Genomic DNA, 6,000 nt, shown 5'->3' with positions numbered 1-6,000 from the left:
TGAAATTAGCTTCACTCCTTTTAGCTTTCCAGAGGTTTCCCCAAGATCTTGTTGTATCAGCAGGGGACTGGTGAAATATTGTTGTATCAGCAATCCAAGGGGGCTGGTGAAATATTGCAATGGCCCTGGATAATTAACATTTACTTTTTGCCTAATCTCTTTTTATTCTGTTTTTGTGCATTTATAATTTAACACTTTTAATATTAATATTAATATTAATTTGTATGTTTTGTTTTTAAATTTGTTTATGCCACCCAGAGTCTTTTGATTGTGAGATGGCTTTCTCTCTCTCTCTCTCTCTCTCTGTGAGAGATTTAGTATTAAATAAATATGTAAGTCTGCAAAGAATCTGAAGCAAAAAATCACCAAAATCTTGCACACGCATGCGTCCCCTCATGAGATTTTGCTTTCTATGCATGCCCTGTATGTGAGCAAGGAGGTCATCCGAAGTTGCATGTGCAGCTCAACTTTTACTACTGGTGCTGGGACATGGGAACACGCACAGACGACACCCGAAGCTGCGTGCGCATGCACCAGTAGTGGCAAAAACAGAAATCCACCCCTGCCACCAATCTATGTTTATTCCTATTGATGCCAATTCTTTTCTTGTTCTCAGCAAACGGCAAATATTCTAATCAATGGAGGTATGACAGAGAGAATAAATATCAGGAAAGAATGGGCATGCAGAGGGCACCATCTGCAGGCAGCCAGACCAGCAAATTATGTACCATCTTAGAACAGTGATCTTGACCAGGTTTACACCAAACGGAAAGTAAATAGAATAAGTGCCAGAATATAGCTCCGTTTCAATTGTTTTTGAATGGGAATAAATAAATAGTCTAATTTCTTTTGAACGTGTCACTCATTTTTGCATTTAGGCATTCACAGAAAATAAAAATGAAGACTAAAATATAGTTTATTTATTTATTCATTTGTCCAATACACAAATACATAGGAAGAAAAATAGACATGTAGTAATATATATAAGGGTAAAGTGAACTTAGAGGAGAGGATATATGAAAGAAAGAAAATATATATGATAAGTGAGAGAAAGGAAAGATAATTGGACAGGGGACGAAAGCCACACCAGTGCACTTATGTACGCCCCTTAGTGGCCTCTTAGGAACCTGGAGAGGTCAATCGTTGAGAGTCTAAGGGAGAAATGTTGGGGGTTAGGGGTTGACACAATTGAGTCCGGCAATGAATTCCACGCTTCGATAACTCGATTATTGAAATCATATTTTTAACAGTCAAGTTTGGAGGGGTTCGTATTAAGTTTCAATCTGTTGCATGCTCTTGTGTTGTTGCAGTTGAAGCTGAAGTAGTCATTGACTGGTGGGACGTTGCAGCATATGATCTTGTGGGCAATACTCAAATCGTGTTTTAGGCGCCATAGTTCTAGGCTTTCTAGGCCCAGGATTGTTAAGTCTATTTTCGTAGGATATTCTGTTTCGAGAGGAGGAGTGAAGGGCTCTTCTGATGAAATATCTTTGGACATTTTCAAGGGTGTTGATGTCTGAGATGTGGTATGGGTTCCAGACAGATGAACAGTAGTCTAGGATGGGTCTGGCAAAAGTTTTGTAGGCTCTTGTGAGTAGCGTGAGATTGCCTGAGCAGAAGCTGCGCAGGATCAGGTTAACAACTCTCGAAGCTTTTTTGGCGATATTGTTGCAGTGGGCTTTAGCACTTAGGTCATTCGATATTAGTATTCCAAGGTCTTTTACTGAGTGTGGGTTGGCAGTGAGAGATTGTTTATTCAGTTCGTATGTGCGGTTTGGATTCTTTTTGCCGATGTGCAGGATAGAGCATTTGTTGGTTGACATTTGAAGTTGCCAGGTGTTAGACCAGTCTGAAACAAAGTCCAGGTCTTTTTGGAGAGTGAGTGTGTTGTCACTAGTGTTGAAAAGTTTCACATTGTCGGCAAAAAGAACACAGTTGCTTTCGATATGGTCACAGAGGTAATTGATGTAGAGAATGAAGAGAGTAGGACCTAGTACGCTTCCCTGGGGAACGCCACTTATGACAGGGACAGGGGTGGAGATGGCGCTACCAATTTTGACAATTTGTTGCCTGTTTGACAGGAATGCAGTAATCCAGTTGTGGAGGAGTCCTGAGATGCCATAGGATTTGAGTTTTAGAAGTAGTTTGTCATGGACCACTGAGTCGAAGGCTTTGCAAAAGTCTATATAAATTGCATCAATGGATTTTCCTTGGTCGAGGTGGGTAGTCCAAATGTTTTTGCAATGAAGTAGTTGTAGGTTGCAGGATAATTTCTTTCTGAATCCAAATTGTTTGTTTGAGAGTAGGTTATTAGATTCTAAGTAAAGGGTGATCGATCGATTTCTAATTGATTCCATGATTTTACAAGGGACGCAACAGAGAGATATTGGTCTGTAGTTGTCCACTAGTGAAGGGTCTCCTTTTTTGAAAATGGGGATGACTACTGCTTTTGACCACAGCTTGGGGAGCGTGCTGGTTCTGAAGGATTTTTTGGAAGATAATGCTTAGGGGTTCAGCAAGAGCAGAAGAAAGTTTCGTTAGGAAGTATGCACAGAGACCGTCTGGTCTGGCAGATAGGGAGGGTTTGAGGTCACGGATTGCTTTTTCTACACGGTCCAAAGTGAAGACGATTTTGGTTAGGTTTTTTCGTGGGTTTGAGGTGCGATTTGTGAAGATGGGGGAACAAAAACAGAACCAAAAAAAAAAGTTGAAGAGGTTGGCTTTGGATGGGTCATCATGGTATTCTTTGTTATTGGGTCCTACGAGTGGTGGAATAGGTCTGGAGTCATTGAGTTTGTTGTTGACGAAGTTATAGAACACTCGGTTAGACTTGGTGCAATGGAGGATTTCCTCTTGTTTGCTATGATAGTTGAGGCATTCTGCTTTTATTCATTGGCATAAGCTTTTGTAGCGGACTTTAAAGTTGGTTACTGGGCTTTTTTGTTTCTACGCCAGAGGGATTTTTTTGGGTTTGTAGTTTCTTTATCGAGACAGGTATGTTATTTTTTCGTTTACCTCTGGAAGAAGTGAGTGGCACATGTAGTTCTATAAGCTTTTTGATTTGGAGTAAGAACATATTGTAGAGATCATCAGTGGTGATGCAGTTAGAGAACAAGGATTGCCAGTTAAGGATTGAGAGATTGGCATCTATGAGATCATAGTTGGCTTTCCTAAAATTGTACTTAGGCGCCGCATACTTCTGGTGAGTGTTTAGATGATGTAGGTTGAGGTTGAAGTTAATCGTACTGTGGTCGCTGTTGGAGAAGGGTTCTTTTGTGTACAGTCCATAGATAGCACTTTTGCTGTTGCAGAATATGAGGTCGAGACAGTTGTTGAGTCTGGTGTTGTTTGATACTAATTGTTCCAATCCTAGGCTGCTGACGGCATTATAGATGGCGGTATGTATAGGTTCAGTGGAGCAATCATTTAGTGACCAGTTGATGTGTGGTAGGTCAAGGTCACCAAGGAAGATAATGGGATGGGGGCAGGAGGTTGCCCAAGTTAGGAGGAAGGTTAGTTTAGTTGCATGGGTAATGTCGTAGTTTGGAGCTCTGTAGCACAGTAGGAAACAGAGTGTAGTGTCGAGGGAAATGTCACAAACTAGGCTTTCAGGGAGGATAAGATCATGTGCAACTTGAATGTTTTTTAGATTGAGTGAGCTTTTGTAGAATATGGCTACACCACCCCCTGTGTGGGATTCATGGTCAGACCAGAAGACCAGGTAGTTACTTTGTGTGATGAAGGAGTCAGGATAGGAAGGATTCAGCCATGTTTCACAAACAAAGATTAAGTCAAATAAGTTGGTGTCAAGTAGGATGAGGAATTCAGACAACTTGTTGATAATACTTCTTGCATTGATTAGTTTACATTTGAGATTGAGTTTGTGATCAGGGGTGAGATTGGATTGAGTTGAGTTGAAATTGGATTGGAATGAGGTAGTAAGAGGCGCGCTATCCTATTCGTTGCTTGAAGTGCTGGGGGGGGTCCGTTTGTAGATGAGGGATGGTGGGTGGAGAAGTGTGGGATGGTTGAGGAGGGACAGTGGGTTTGGAGATGAAGGGAGGGTTATGAGTTTTGGTCCTGATGCAATCAGAGCGGTAGTCAATGTAGAGGTTAGTTTCACCTTGGTCACAACATCTCCGTAGTTCGGCCCGTAGTTCCTGAGAATGGATGCGTTGGAGTAGTGTTAGGTCTGGTCTGGATCTGAGTTTGTTGTATTTTGCGTTATTTCTGGTGATGGAGTTCATGGTCTTGATGAACTGTTGTTTGGTAGTTTCATTTTTGCAGACTATTCTGCACAACCGGGGAGCCATTGATCCATCACTGTACTTTATTACAGGGCCGCTTCTAGAAACCTCTAAGATATCGTCAGGGGCGATTGATTAAGGATGATGGTTGTGGATGATGCTATGAATATTTGATAGATCGGTTTCCCCATTTTCCTCTGGGCCAAAAAGTATGGCGTTATGGCATTTTTGTTGCCGTTCCATGGTATCTTGCACCAGGGAGGAGATGTCAGTAGTAGGGTTTGGAGATAGAGGTTTTGGAGGCCTTGACTGGGTGTTGAGAGGTGGTGGCGGGGTGTTGCAAGGCACTTGTTTTGGAGTTTTAGCGTTTATCAGTTCTTGGATGTTTTTTTCAATGGCGGTGATCCGCGGTTCCATGCTTTCAGTGTATGATTGTTGGGATTTAGAGACTGCAGTGAAGATTACATCAGAAAATTGTCAAAGGGGTCTGGTTTGGGAATACAGGATGGACAGAAGTAGTAGAATGAGGGATTGTCTTGGAGAAAAGTGGCGATATGTTTATTGATGCTGAGGCAGGTGTGATGAGCATATTTTTTGCAGGAATGGCATTTTGTGAGTCCTTCTTGTGTATTTATGTTGATGTTGCATATTGCAGATGTTATCAGAAACAGTCATTTGAGTTACTTGGGTTTTTTCCTGCATGGCATGGTCGTGGAGGTGAGGTTTGGAAATCTTTTTGTGAGTGCCGGGTGGATTGGGTTCTGGGCGTCTTGTGCTGTCGCTCGAAACTCCAACGATAGTAGGGCACTGGGAGTGGTGTCGAGGGATAGAGGAGGCTCAGACAGTCTTGGTTGGGCTCTAGGTGTCTTCCTTTGGCATCAGGGGTGCGGGGTGTTGATTGTGGCCCTCAGGTGGGGCTCCTGGCGTCTTCCGCTACCCACGTAGGCTGGGTGCTGGGTGTGAGGGCAGGGATCCAGGCGTCTTTTCTGGGGGGGCGCTCCCATTGGGTGCAGGGTATGAAGCTAGTCCTCGTGGAGGGCTCCATGGATGTCTCAGGGGGTCTACCACTGACTTCAGGGGCTCTGGTGAACCACCTGTGTCTGCTGTGTGCTCTGTGCAATTCTGGGGCACCTAGAGGGCTAGGGCGACTTTCGCTGATGTCGGGGGCTCTGGGGAACCTCTCGCGCCAGCTGGATGCACCTGGTGTCCTTCGCCAAAATCAGGGGCTCAGGGGAACCTCCCTCATCAGCTGGGTACAGAGTAGGCAAGTTTTGCGGCTTGGGTTACTTCCGCTGACGTCAGGGGCTCAGGGGAACCTCCTGTGTCAGCTGTGCGTCAGGAACGAAGCCTTGGCTTACAAGCTTCAGATGGTTCAAGCCTTAGTTGATATCTTGGCTGGTAGCAGGGTATAGATATATCTGAAAATGTGATTGCTAGGATCCCTCCCAACCACTAGGGGGAGCTGGAGCGTTGCTGCCAGATTAAGTGACTTTTCAAATTGATAGAAGCTTTCACTCCCGAGACCACAGGAAGTCTCTTGTTCTTTCTTAAATTGATGGAACACGTGGTAATGGAGGCACCTAATCCTAAATCAACTTTGGGAAGGCTCAGGCATTTGCAGAGTCAATTGGCTCCTAACGCTGTTGAAATGAGCTGCAGGAGCCTGATGGCTCTTCACTGATTACAGAGCTGAAGACTCGTCTGCATTTCTTTGCAAGCTCCCAGGTAACTTTGTTGGGCTTATTGGAGTCAG

Source organism: Erythrolamprus reginae, chromosome 6 (genome assembly GCF_031021105.1).
Source record: "Erythrolamprus reginae isolate rEryReg1 chromosome 6, rEryReg1.hap1, whole genome shotgun sequence".
Lineage (NCBI taxonomy): Eukaryota > Metazoa > Chordata > Lepidosauria > Squamata > Dipsadidae > Erythrolamprus > Erythrolamprus reginae.
The sequence above is the reverse complement of the archived record's forward strand: the minus strand, read 5'-3'. Positions refer to the sequence as shown.